At 40.5% G+C, this 13,985-nt stretch overlaps 2 long non-coding RNA genes across 2 annotated transcripts in view; both read left to right on the plus strand.

Annotated features, from left to right (window-relative positions):
• The window catches only part of LOC122461109, a 65,946-nt gene that overhangs the window by 26,457 nt on the left and 25,504 nt on the right, over nucleotides 1-13,985 (plus strand). The window lies entirely within an intron of this gene.
• On the plus strand, nucleotides 3,557-6,692 carry LOC122461108. The gene is made up of 2 exons (XR_006282846.1): nucleotides 3,557-3,800; nucleotides 6,425-6,692. It is a non-coding gene; the product is annotated as an uncharacterized LOC122461108 (long non-coding RNA).

The following is a 13,985-nucleotide window of genomic DNA, read 5'->3' on the forward strand; positions in this document are numbered from 1 at the left end:
TTTAATTCCTCTTTTCTCCCCCTCCCCCGCCACAAATGTGAAAATGGTAAAATATGTCCTTCGGGTAAGGAGGTGGGAAATTGAAGGCTTCTTAATGCTAAAAAGTTCAGTTGCAATCTGGGCTTCCAAACTATGTAGCAACTACCTAAGGTCTTAAAAAATGTGATAATTTTACTGCAAAATGGATAGCTCATCTCTATAGAGCATAAAAGTATCATTGATCTCTATGATAAATTGAATCTCAGTATCTGAAAATATAGACCTTGTTTTTTTTCATTAGAAGGATGACCTTGCTTCTATTGTAAATCAAAAGTAACTGGGGATTTGTAGCTCTTATAAGAGCTACAGGGGAAAAAAAAACATTATTACTCTGGAGCCGCAGACCATTTTGGAGTTGTAGGAATCGAAGGGGTGAGCTCTTCAATTTCATTAGGTTTACATGGGGATAGATTTGATTTTCTGTCCGATACTATGTTTGTATTGCACACCCTCCAAGGTATGAGATGAAGGGAGCAGCAGTAGACAATTTGGTCTCCTACTGGGACGGGGAGAGGAAAGGGAGGTTCTGTCTCAAGAATTATATCCTATATATATATATATATATATATATATATATATATATATATAACACTTAAAAATAACTCTCAAAGTTGCTCTCCAGTCTGACTCCTGGTACCAGCTTTGTATTAATATCCCATAGACCAGTGGTTCCCAAACTTGTTCTGCCGCTTGTGCAGGGAAAGCCCCTGGCGGGCCGGGCCGGTTTGTTTACCTGCCACGTCCACAGGTTTGGCCGATCGCAGCTCCCAGTGGCCGCGGTTCGCTGCTCCAGGCCAATGGAGGCTGCTGGAAGTGGCGGCCAGTACATCCGTTGGCCCCTCTGTTTTATTCACAAATACTTCAATGATGCACAAAGCCAGACAGTCAAAATGTATCTGACTCTGCTTCTTTTACACTTTGAACCAGACTGAACAATTGTTATCATTTGACACAGAAAAATGGTTTAATTTCATAAATGAGAACCATGCATATAGTTTTGAGAATTAAATGCACAATATGGTTTTGACTGGTAGTGCATTTCACAGCTTAGGACCCGCTCCACAAGTGACCAGTGCAACTGAATTTTCTAGTGCCAGTGAGAATCTTAGCACCATATTTTTCACTACTTAGATCCTGTTAATTAAACTAGATAGAATGAGAGTAAGTTGTTAGCTCTTTTTATCCATTGATCTCAAATCACTTTTCAAAAGAAAGCATCTTTATCTCCATTTTACAGGTAGAGAAATTGAGGCACAGTGAGGTAAAGTGAATCAGAGAAGAGGTCAGAGGCAGGTCTTTTAACCCATTCCCAGTGTGATGCCTTATCCACTAGACCATGCTGGCTCCTTGCAGTAAATGATTTGACAAGGTACATAGGTATGGTCTATATAAACACAGACAGGAAGAGAAAACCAGAGCCTGGAAATGTTTTTCTGCTGTTAGAAAGCTGATTTTGCTGCAGTGGAGATTCCAGCTTTGCTTTGGTGCTTGTAACAATCACAAGAACCTCAGTCATGCTAAGGCCTAACAACTGTTCAGGTGAATGCACTATCAGATCTGTCCATCTTTTTTATATAAGGGAAGATGAGGTTGATAGCGGGAGAGTTTCATGAAGTGGGGGTATATATTGCTTTTTGACTGAGGCAAATGGAGTGTATTAATGACAGCATTGAGATGATGTGAAGGTGACAAGAAATACTGAGGATTTTTCCTTTAACTTCTCATTTTCACTTTTTTCAAGGATTTGGCTAGATGGTGTATGTCCTGGTGAAATCTTAACTGTCCAACCAAACAAGCTTTTTGCTTGTGCTAATTTAATAGGTCATCACAAGGACCTGATCCTACATTAATGCCATGTCACAATCTGCCCAGTGGTGCCCCTCAGATGAATCACCACTAAGTCAGACAGTAGCCTGAGACTTTCAAAATTAAATCCCAGCAGAGGTTCCAAGTCACAGATGAGAGGGCTTCAAACTGAAAGAATTAGATACAGCTGATGCTGTATAGTCTTAGGCCTGTTGTAGTAATTGGGGCTTGACAGGCCTACCCTAGTTGTAAAACCCTTTAAGGGGGTTCTATTACTTTTGGTGACAGGGTGAGTGCTTGATATTTTTTTTTCAACATAAATATTTGTTCTTTTAACGTTAGCTTTATGAAGACAGGAGTCAAGCCTTGTTTCACCTAACTCCAAGTTCATCCTATAAAGTCAGAAAAGCTCTCCATTAAGGGAAAACAAGGGCGCACCAAAAAAAGCAGGTTGAGCCTAGCAAGGTGTCTAGGTTATTCGACTCTGCCCATCACCAGATTCTAGTGCGGAGGCTGAGTAACTGAGTCGGCACTTTGGATGAAATCCAACCCCAACTGAAGTCAATGAGAGCTTTTCCATTGACTTCAGTGGAACCAGGATTTCACCCTTGGGACTTTTGTGGAAGAAAAGGGCCAGGAATCCTGTTTGAGATGTCATAGAGCATCAGCAGAAGCTCAGAGCTGGAGTTGACTGTCGTGTGCCCACTCCAAAGGTCACAATCCCATCATTCATCCTAATAGTCTCTAGCGCCAAACAGACCAGCATAAACAGGGAAGCTCATATCCATGCAGCATGCGTTGTTTGCACTCCGACCCCTAGGATCCCTGCTTCAGAATCTGAACCGGGTTCCTCAGCACCCTTGGAAGGGAGGGTAGGTTTTGCCCCTGGGTGAAATCCTGCTCACCGCTTTACGACCCTGGCAGCAGAACTGATATGGTTCTGCTGTGCAATGGGTAGGGTATAAATCAGTTTTATATAAGGGGTACACAGCCATTACCTGGTGCTTAGCAATGAAGTGGCTCTAAGAGTGGAGAGAACACCTGTGCTGAGACTAAGGGACCCACTGGTTACTGGTATGTTAGGGCCTTACAGTGAGTCTACTATTGCTTCAGCACAGGGTCTCTGCAGCCTGGAGTGAGGACTCCTTCCTCCAGTGTCAATGTGCCCAGAGCGCAACTCTCAGCACAAAGGCTGTGTGCTAGATGGGAGAATTTGGATCCTAATGCAAAGAATTCAAAGGGGGAAAAAACTTGCTTTGTATGTTTGATGTGTCTCTTATTTCTTTTCAACACATTTCAGAGGGAAAGCAACTAAAAAAATCAGCCTTTGCCAGGAATCTTCACAAAAGCCTCAGGGCAAAAATGCCTCATCATTTTTCATGGCTTGGCTATAGGAAGTGTGTTAAAAGAGCTATTAATGGTGGATTGCAGTGCAGTGTAAAATGTATTATAATCAGGAACTCTAATTACAAAGAAGAGCACCTCACTGTTCATTGAGAATGATATCCCATATTACAATAACAAGAATAACAGCCAAACAGGATGCTCTATCCTTGACAGTCTGATGTAATCGGGGAAACGGGAAGTGTCACTCATCATTTGAATACAGGAGAAAGTCCAGGAGACTTTCAGGTTTGGTTTTTTAGGTGTTGCTTTGTGTGTCTCTTAGCTGGGTTTTCCTGTGGGTTAATGTAAAGAGGACTTTTTTATATTTTTTTTTTCAAAGGTGATGAGCTTCAAGTTTTAGTTAGAAGGTAAATCAGTTCCCTTTCCACTTCTCTCAGAGTTGCAAAATGCTAAAATCTGACCTTGCTCCATTAATCTTTTCCTCTGAATTATCTGGCTCTCCCAGAAGTCCTGCTGAAGTGAGCTCCATGAAGGCCAACCCCTGTGCTTGAGGGAACCCTAGTGACTATGCTGCAGATCCTGATGCAAGATCAGGCCCAAAGGTGGAGGTAAAATATTTTAATAGGCCTGTTTAGAGGAAGCAGTGTTAACGAATGGTAAGAGCCATGGGCAGGGAAAGGACCTCTTGAATTCCTCTCTGCCCTGGATCTACTAATGACTCACAGGGTGGCTTTGGGAAAGACACTTAATATCAGTTCTACTCTATACAGTTTGAAATTGAGATACAATTAGCCCTTACCTTTTGTGAGGCTTAATTTTGTTAACATTGATAAAGCACTTTAAGAAAGTAATTATTAGCATTCCTATAGCACTTTGCATTTATAATGATTGCTGTTTGAAATCTGCTTTGAGGAAAGATCTTCACTAGCTAGTAGGTGCAGGAAGAATTATTTTAACGTGGTTTGGTTTTGACCCTGATGATTTTTATAGGAGACTTTTGTCAAAGGCTATTTATTTCTTTTGGGTTATTTAAGAACTAGAATTTAAACCATTACTTTGAAAAATGTAACAAAATAACACTGTGTTTATTTTTTGTCTAGGAAAAATACCTCTCCAGATCTCTGAATATTTATCTCTGTAACAACTCAGCTAGTCACTGTAATTTTGGCTGACAGTTATGGCAGCTTCATAATAGCACACTTTTATTATGTGGGATCACACATTTGAGTAGCTGTCTTTGAAATACTCCTCATGTGAAGTAACCATTGCACCTGTGTCTGTTTATTGTTTTATGACCTTTAAGAACATTGGCACAGATTTCGGAAGCCAATTGAATAGCTTTTCTCTGGGGCACAGTAAAATAACTTTATTACGGATTATAAGTGGTGTCAGTTTGTTTCCTTTCTCATTTTTTATTAAGTCAGGTTAGTTATTCATCTTTAAATCCCTATAGTTACTGAAACATCCCTCCTTAGTATAGAACCCACAATCCTATATTGTACTTGGCAGAATATAACACATGATCTTTATAAAACACAGGAACTGATGCTGTTGGATAAATTAAAGTGTATATTCGTTTAATATAGCCCCAGGTATTCTGGTATGTAAGGGCTCCTTTGCATCAGTCCAGTTTTGCAATTCTGCCCTAAAGTCAGCTCATCCAGCCATTGGATGATTCTCCCTGCACAGGGGAATCTTTGCATGGCCAAGATGCTTTTTGCAGCTGACACAGGCAGTGTGGCCAGGGAAAACAGTTTGTGGCTGGGGCTCCCTTATGCAGGATCCTCCGCTTGATGCCTGGCTGTTAGGATGGATGGCCCATTGTGGCATCAAGCGGAGGAGCCTGCAAGAAGTCAGTGAAGTTACACCAGCTTTACAGTGATGTAGCGGAGAGCAGAATCTGGCTCCTAGAGAAGAGTGCCGGCTCTATAGTTCAGAAGAGCTGCTGGCCTGGGCATAGCAAAAGGTGGACCACATACTTTAGCTCTTCATGCATTTCCATCTCCCTCTCCTGAAGTTATGAAAACACAAGAGATTTGTCCAACCCCGGAGCTTCCCTAGTTCATGGGGGCTCAGTAACATTTGCATTCTTAGGAAATCATCATGTTTCTAACCAATATTCATAGACTTCTGAAGTTGCCTGGGTAGGCCATAGATATTTTCAGTTGGCTAAAGCAGTTTATGTTGGCTCAAGATCTACTTGTTTCAGACAAAAAGAAAAGGAGTACTTGTGGCACCTTAGAGACTAACAAATTTATTAGAGCATAAGCTTTCATGAGCTACAGCTCACTTCATCGGATGCTCACGAAAGCTTATGCTCTAATAAATTTGTTAGTCTCTAAGGTGCCACAAGTACTCCTTTTCTTTTTGCGAATACAGACTAACATGGCTGCTACTCTGAAACTTGTTTCAGACAGTATCCTAGAACAATTTATGCTGGTAGCTTAATCTGCCTGTACTTTAATATAAACTGGACACTCACAAAAGAGGCCTACTTAAAGACTACCCACCATGAATGCTATTCAAAAGGGAAAACTTATGGGACTTGCCAACATAGAGGACAAGCAAAAAATGTCCCAGGATAGGCGGGGATGCTAATGCCTTGTTTGTGCCCTTATTTGTTGGTGTGGGATGATTCAGAAACAAATGTAGAAGACAAGTTGCTCTGAGGCCTACACAGGTGTTTGTTGCTTTTGGAAACTGAAGTGATTTGGGGGATCATGGGTTTACCACAGAAGCTTTTGGCAACTCCACTCTTGTATTCTAAGTTACTCCAAATACAGGAACTATGCAGGACAGATATAAAACTACTAGGAGATAATGAGTAGCAGGTGTTTACTTCTCACAGTGTAGTAACCTCTACTAAAGTGGAGGTAGCTTTAAGTGGATAAAGATGAACATATATACTGCTAGTCATTTCCAAAATAGCTTTAGTATTTTCTCATTCTTTAAGTGCTATGTTATTAAGAAATACTATAGAACATGTTGAAATTCATACAGTGAATGAAATTGTATTTTTTTTTGCTTGCTTGGGAACTAAATGTAACAAGAATTTAATAATTCATAAATTGAGCTTCAGCATCTATTTAATAATAGATAGACTGTCATGCCAAGTTCAGTTGGAAACTTACAGAGCATACATTTTTATGTTTTCCTTCAACTTTTCAGAGAATTACAGTATCACAAACATTATTTTGTATTTATGCTCATTTCAATATTTTATTCCTTTCAGGTTGTTTTAAGAAATAAAAGTCGCAGCTTTGGGAAAGAAAAGAGAAGAAAAGAAACTATCTTCAGTTTATGAAGGAAAAGAGAAAATAGATCAGAGGAGTTTTATTTATGTATACATTCATAAATGATTCACTGGACTATTGGCTGACAGACAGGATAGTTTCATAATAACTTTGTTTATTTTGTTCCTAGCAGTGAGCTCAAACGTTTGAATAGCTCTGTAGAAAAGACTTGTGAAGTTGACTAACAATTATACCTATGACACCTCAGCTGGGTTTTATCCTCTTGACAATAATCAGATTGGATTTTTTTAAAGTTGTTTCTAGCTGATGGGGAAATGACAGAAGGGACACACCAGTTTGATATTTCACTGATAGAGAGAGGAAGGGCACCGAGACCCTTGGTTAAAGCCGAAGGGCTTAGCTACACTTGCGAGTTACAGCGCAATAAAGGAGCCCCAGGTGCACTAGCTCATTACCCGTCCACACTGGCAAGGCACGTAGAGCGTTCTGACTCCACAGCTACAGCGCTGCTGGTACTCGGCGAGTAGAATAACGTTTGCTGCGCCCCTGCTGGAGCACCGCAGTGTCAGTGTGAATGAGGTGTTGCATTGCTTCGCTCTGATCGGCCTCCGGAAACGTCCCATAATCCCCTTAAGTCAAGTGACCACTCTTGTCATTGTTTTTGAATCGCGGCAGGAATGCAGATGTGCCCTTTGAAAGCTCCGTTTCTCCGTATCTGCTCTGAGACAAAGCAGCCATTACTGTGTGAGTGTGTGAGAGAAAGAGAGAGAGGGCGGAGGAGGAGGAGGGGTCTGCTGCTGTCTGAACTTACAAGACAGCACACTGACATGCTCTCAGCGCCCCCCAAAACCCACTGTCTCCCCCCCCCCATACACACTCTACCGCACCCTCCCCATTTGAAAAGCAGTTTGCAGTCACTTGCATGCTGGGATAGCTGCTCGTAATGCACCGCTCCCAATGCCGCTGCAAGTGCCGCAAATGTGGCCACGCCAGTGCACTTGAGGCTCAGTGTGGACAGACTGCAGCGCTTTTCCTACTGTGCTCTCTGAAGGCTGGTTTAACTCAAAGCGCTCTACATCTGCAAGTGTAGCCATGCCCTTAGAGAACTAATGGGGGTTCTAGTCCCATGTCTGCTACAGACTTTCTGGGTGCCACTGGACAGTTCCCTTTGAGCCAAGTCCTGCTCTATTACACCACATGTGTGAAGGAGCAGAGACTTGGTGGGACTGGGGAAGAGAAAAGGTGGAGAAGATTTTAATATCCTGTGGAGATGACATGTGCTCTCTTCCCCTGCCCCTAAGCTGTGCCTTACAGAGACCAAATCTACACGTGCTTTCTCTGTGCAAAAGCACTGGCAAAGTGGTCAGGATGGGCCAGTTATTTATTTTATTATTAATACTACAAAAGTGCCATTACAGGCCCCTGCCTCAGGACACAATTGCTGTTCAAACACAAAACAAAGCAATTCCCCTGACCCAAAGCAGTTCAGAGGCCTCTCTCCTGCCTGGAAAGAGGATACACCCTTCCCTTTAATCCCCTGTTGGGCCATGTGACAGGCAGGCAGCCCTTAACCCTTTCCTGGCTGTCTTATTCTGACAGCCCAGTTGTGCTAGGCACTGGTCAAACACCTATGAAGAGATAGTCCCCACCCCAAAGACTATCAATAGACATGACAGCCAGAAGTTGGAAGGGAAAACAGGGACAAAGAGGTAAAGTGACTTGCACAGGTTCACATAGCAGGTTAGTGGCACAGATGAGAACAGAACTTTGGGCTTCTAAGGGTATAGATACAGTGCAACAAGCAGAGTAATTACCCGTTCAGTTAGATGTACATAAGCTAATTTTGATCCAGCTATTGTGCTTAAAATAGCAGCATGTTTAGCATCACAGTCTAGCTGTCTAGCTATAGATGAGTGGGACCTACCTCACTCTCCTTGCCACTGCTTCCCCACTTCTATTTTTAGTGCACTAGTTCAATCAAAGCTCATGCATGTACATCTACCCAAAATGGAAACTACACCTGCAGCTGAAGTATAAATGTATCCTAAGTCCCAGTCTGGTACCCTATCTACTAGCGCAAACTGCTGATTTTTTTGGCTTCCATATATTTGAGATTGGGTTCAGTGGGTCTTCTAGGTGATGTTCTGCTTTACATAAAACCTCTTAGATGCCTTGTTAGGAGACCACTGAAGTAATTGTATTGCAGTAACTACTGGTTTTGAGGAAAAAAGGCCCTTTGTAGAATTTTTCGGTGGCTTCTTGAAATAGTGGAATAGAATCTCCAATGAAATAGGTACACATACAAGTAATTATTTCTTTAGATGGAGAAAAGTATCAACAAAAGAGTTTCTATAATTTTATTTAAGCTCTTGCAGTTGCTGAAAGTTTGATCCAAAGTCCATTGATAGAGGGCTTCTGAATGGAAGGCTTCTATTGACTTCAGTGAGCTTTAGATCAGGCCTGAATGAGCAGCTCCTTCTGTCTATTATTTTGTAGAATCTAAATGCCTCAAAAGAGAATTTCCTTTCTCCTTCTGCTCCTTTTCTGATCTGTGTTCATCTGCCTTTCCACCTGCCCTCTTTTGTGCAATGAGAGCATGAGTCAGTGAGAGCAAATGCAGTTTTTTCTTTTAAATTGCCAGTAGTGTATTCGTTTTTAGTGTTATTCCAATGTGAATATTACTCAGTTAAAGGTTTCAAAGTTTATGAACTGAACTCTGTGGATCTAGGTTTTCATTTCCTTAGACCAGTTTTATATCTGGAGTTATACCAGCACAACAAAGTGGAGAATCAGGCTCTATGTATTTAAAACAAACAAAAAGCTGCAGTATTTATACATCTAAGTGTCACAGTATGCAAAATGTTAGACTTCTGAATAGTAGCAAGTCAAGTTTCCTTTTCTCTGCTGTGGGTGGGTGGATAGGGTGGGGTGGATGTTCACCCATTAGTGCTGAAGGAGCAAAGGAAATATAAACACCATAAATATTCAGAACAGATTTCTGTAGGACTTGTAAAAGCTGATAGGTCTGAATAGTCGATAAGGATTTCACTGTTGCTCTAACTTCAACTTGCGCTATTTAAAAATCATGAAATCATGTGTCCTGATCAAAGATGCACAATCAGAATGTTCAGGAAATCAGGATCTTTGTGGCTAGCTATTCCAAGCATGGAGAGAAACATTAGCATTTACAGTGTATTAGCTGACAAAAATCAATAGAAACTTCACTATGATAAATGCTTCCTTGTACAAAATAAGTATTAATCTACATTCCATTTTGGGTTATCCAGCACAATTGAAAACATTTCATTTTGGTAGAAAGATTAACCTGGCTGGGTATTTGCAACAATTCATTAAGAAATTAGTATTAATTTGTATAACTATTAATGTACTACATTTAGGCCTTATGCAATAATTCATTCTCAAAATCTTAAATGAGAGTGAAGTAGCTTAAGATGAAAATCAGATGAGCTATATTTAATGTTTTCCCTTCTGGAACCTGAAAACATTTCTTTGTGAGGCTCTAAACAAAAATGCAAGCAAAATGTATGGATGTATAAAGACTGGAATGTAAAAGAACATTGAAGATATTATCATGCGATTATACACATTTTATATATATATAATGGACTACTGAGAGTATTATTAATTTATTTATTATTTTTGGCTTGAAGTAGCACCTAGGAGCTCTAGTCACAGACTAGGGCCACATTGTGCTAGGTGCTGTATAACACACAACAAAAAGCTCATCCTTGCCCCCATAGAGTTTACAATCCAAGTAGCTTGAACTTCAGTTGGTGTAAACTGGCATAATTCCTGTGTTGTCAGTACCGATATTAGCTGAAAAGCTGTTCCACGCTTCTGGTCACCCGATTTTTAAAAATAGCAAAAATAATTTTTCTGTTTCACTCAGTGTTGCAGGAAGCACCATTGTACAGAAAATGTTTTGTTTTGTTTTGTTTTTTGTTCTGTTTTTCATTGAAAATATTGCCAGCATCTTTATGCGGAGGAGAAAGCTCTAGTCTTCAGTGCTGATGGAAGAAAATAATTTGAAAGTAATAGCACAATGGTAAGAACATTCTGATTAAAAATGCAAGAATATTCAATTATTCCATCTAAGAGACCATACGTACATAAAAAGCCTATCTTCGTTCCTCTCATCTTGGGCTCTCATTCTCGACAGAATGATTGATTGTTTGGCAAGATTCCTATTTCTGCAACTTTCCTCCGTCTTCAGTAGTTTCATAAATGTTGAATTAAACACTTTTTAATGCAACTTATCATAGCCTGAAATGTTCGTGGAAAGTATCTGACAGAATGGATTCCCCTAGTTTTGAACTTCAGCAGCAGTATCACATAATACATTTGTCTGATTAGAAGCACATGTTTTGTCTCGTGAGTTTCTCACTATGAAAAAGAATGCCCCCCCATCAGACTTGCAATTACTTCCATATCCTGTTTTGCTGCTATGACTTTTCTATTGGAAAATTCATACATACACGCTGGGAAGCCCCCAAATGTTTTAATTTAAGATATTGAACGATATAGTGGATAAAATTACTCTATATTGTGAATATCAGAACAACTAGATGTAGCACTGTGACAGAAAGATGGAAATAGATAAAGGGTTAAATCCAGCTTGCCTAGATCATGTGAGTAGTCTCATTGGTTTCAACGGGAATACTCAGATGAGTAACATAAGCATGATTTAACTTAGAATGATCACAAAATTCAAATTGAAAGTGATGTTCTTTGACAGAATCTAGAGGCAGTATATATTATTTGTTTTTTGGCACATAGACTCCAGCCAATTCATAGCTATGATTTGGCCTATAGATCATTTAGTGGCCTACATATATTTTTATATGCCCAACACCATTGTTTTTAACAGGCCTTTTCACACACCAACATTTTAACTATTTATTGCTGTGATTGGACTTCTCTGTTCTCTATTTCAGAGAAAGTTGTGATTAATCCATTTTTTGGCAAATGGCAAATTATCTTACCATTGATATAAATGATCATCTGCCCCTCTGCTGGCAGCTGCACAGATTTCAAACTCATGGAGTAAGGGGCTTCCCAGCAGAAGGATGGCAAAATCTGGGCCAACAGCATTTTCAGTTTTATTTGATAACTGCCACTGTCTTTTCACAGTTCCAACTAAACCAAATTTTAGTTCTAATTCAGCGGAACTCTCAAAATGATTATTCTTGGAGCTCGTCAAAAAACAGTAAGGTATTTTGTGACAATTTTCACAAAGTTCATCCCGGTTTTTTCCAACAAAATTTGAAATCTATCTGCATAGCGAGTTGAAAAAAGTGGGATGAAACTTTCATTGAATGTCAAAAACAGGCTTAATTTAAATTATAAACTTTTGAATATTTTCAACCAATTTGATTTACATTAAACAGGGAAAAAGCTGATTCTTGGGTATTTTTTATAATTCTACTCACACCTTAAATTTGTTATGACTTTTCTATATGGCATTCCACATTTATGCTTGTCTTTATTTTAATATGTTAATACTTACAGTGAGGTGATGTGTTTGTACAGCACCTACCCCAATGAGGTCCTAATCCATGACTATGTCTCCTAGGCGATATGGTAATGCAAATAATATAATGATGATGATCAGATAAGGAAAGTTTGTTTCTGTACAAGAGTACAGAGTGCTGTTCACACTGGGTAAGAGAATCATTACCATTCTACCCTTGCCTTGCCCACTGACATGCTGCCCTCAAATGACCCCTTCCTCCCCATTGCCCACACAGATCTCATGGGTTTTCTGACACACTGTGATGGATGAGGAGAGAGGGGGCAGAAACTCAACACTGATGGTGGAAAACAAAGGCTGATTCAGATAGGATGAAACATAACACATTCCTCAAAGCCTATGCTGAGGTGGCATTACAGGCCAAGAGAACCTTTCTATCAGCCTCTATTGAAGCTGCCAAATTGTTCCTCAAGTTGTTATCCAGGTGGTAAACTGCTTCATTAAACCTGAATGTCTACAGTCTGCATCAGAGCCACACCAAGTGCTGCAGAGAGCTATCCCCCTACTTTGCTGAAAAAAACATTCATATTTGGGAAGCCTTCTCAAACATCAGGGGACCTGTCTATCTACACCACCAACTAACAATCCACCTGCACTCCCAGAATTGAGTACATTCACTCATCAAAAAGTGAATCTGATCCATGTCCTTCCTGGCTTGTGAAAGAGAGTCATGAACAACTGGTGCCACTCCTGATGAAATAGCCAAGCATCATTTCAGAGAAGAAATCTTCCCTTCCTCCTCTGAACATGCAATAGTCTGACCAACAGTGAAGAAACCCACCCTGGATACTTCAGTCCTAGTCAGCTACCACCCAGTTTCAAACCTCCCATTCCTGAGCAAGCACATAGACAAGGTAGCAAAAGGCCAACTATAAGCTCATCTAACTTATGCCAGGACTCTAGATCTAGCCCAATCTGGATTCAGGGTTGGACACAGAACTGAGACCACTTCAGTGGCACTCATGGATGATCTCCTCCTGCCAATGGGTACAAGACAGACATCCATCCTCATCCTCCTGGACATCTCTGCAGCATTCAGCATTTCTTGATCATGCCTCACCTGAGAGGTGGCAGGGGTCCAGGCTAATGTATTAAAATGGGTTGAGTTCTTTCTGGAGGGACACACCCAATGAATAGTGATGGGACACTGCACCTCCACCACTAAACCCATTGGAATCAATGGAGATATGATGACTACACCAGCTGAGGATCTGCCCCCTTGGTTTTTGTGACTGTTCAAAAGAGCATTGTTTCAGTGACTCCTGTTGAAACTTGTTTGAGTTAAAATTTCCGTTGTGACTCTAACAATCATGTGTACGAATGCTACACTTTGTTAGAATGCTCATCTGTTCTGGAGCCTTTAATGAAACGGCACTCCACAACAGTTGACAGCAGGTGTGATCCAAGGCTTCCTTGAACGACTTCCAAATTGGATTTAGTTTTTTCCCAGGAAAATAAAATATATAAATGACTGATTTATAGGCGCACACAGAGCTAGCAAATGTATCAATGGCATTGCTTTCCCAAATAACGAAATTAAATGGCTGGAAAAGGGCAATAAAGGTGGCTTGTCACATATGAATGCCTGGAAGTTAGCACAACATCTGCTTTGCCTGCTGTTTCAGAACTCACCGGAGCATATTATAATCAGGGGAATTGAATCTCGACTACTTTGTTTTTATTGGTGGAGACCATGCACAAGAGGTACTGATTCTGCTGAGAATGATCGTTCATGCTTTGTGGCAGCAGGGTGCCCATACTACTCGTGTAGTGTTTAGGTTGCAATAAACTTGTAAAAAGAGCCTGTGCCTCTCTCTCTCTCTCCACATCCAGAGTCAGTCTGATTTTCATCCTTTCTTAATTTGCATGCACTACGCCACCACTCTTCTCTTTGCTCCTCGCCTTCATGAGCACATAGCATTCCCTGCCTGATTAGTATTTTTGAGGCATGCAGTGAGTTAACTGTAGCTATAATCATTGCAAATGGT

Source organism: Dermochelys coriacea, chromosome 7, assembly GCF_009764565.3.
Source record: "Dermochelys coriacea isolate rDerCor1 chromosome 7, rDerCor1.pri.v4, whole genome shotgun sequence".
In the NCBI taxonomy this organism is placed as follows: Eukaryota; Metazoa; Chordata; order Testudines; family Dermochelyidae; genus Dermochelys; species Dermochelys coriacea.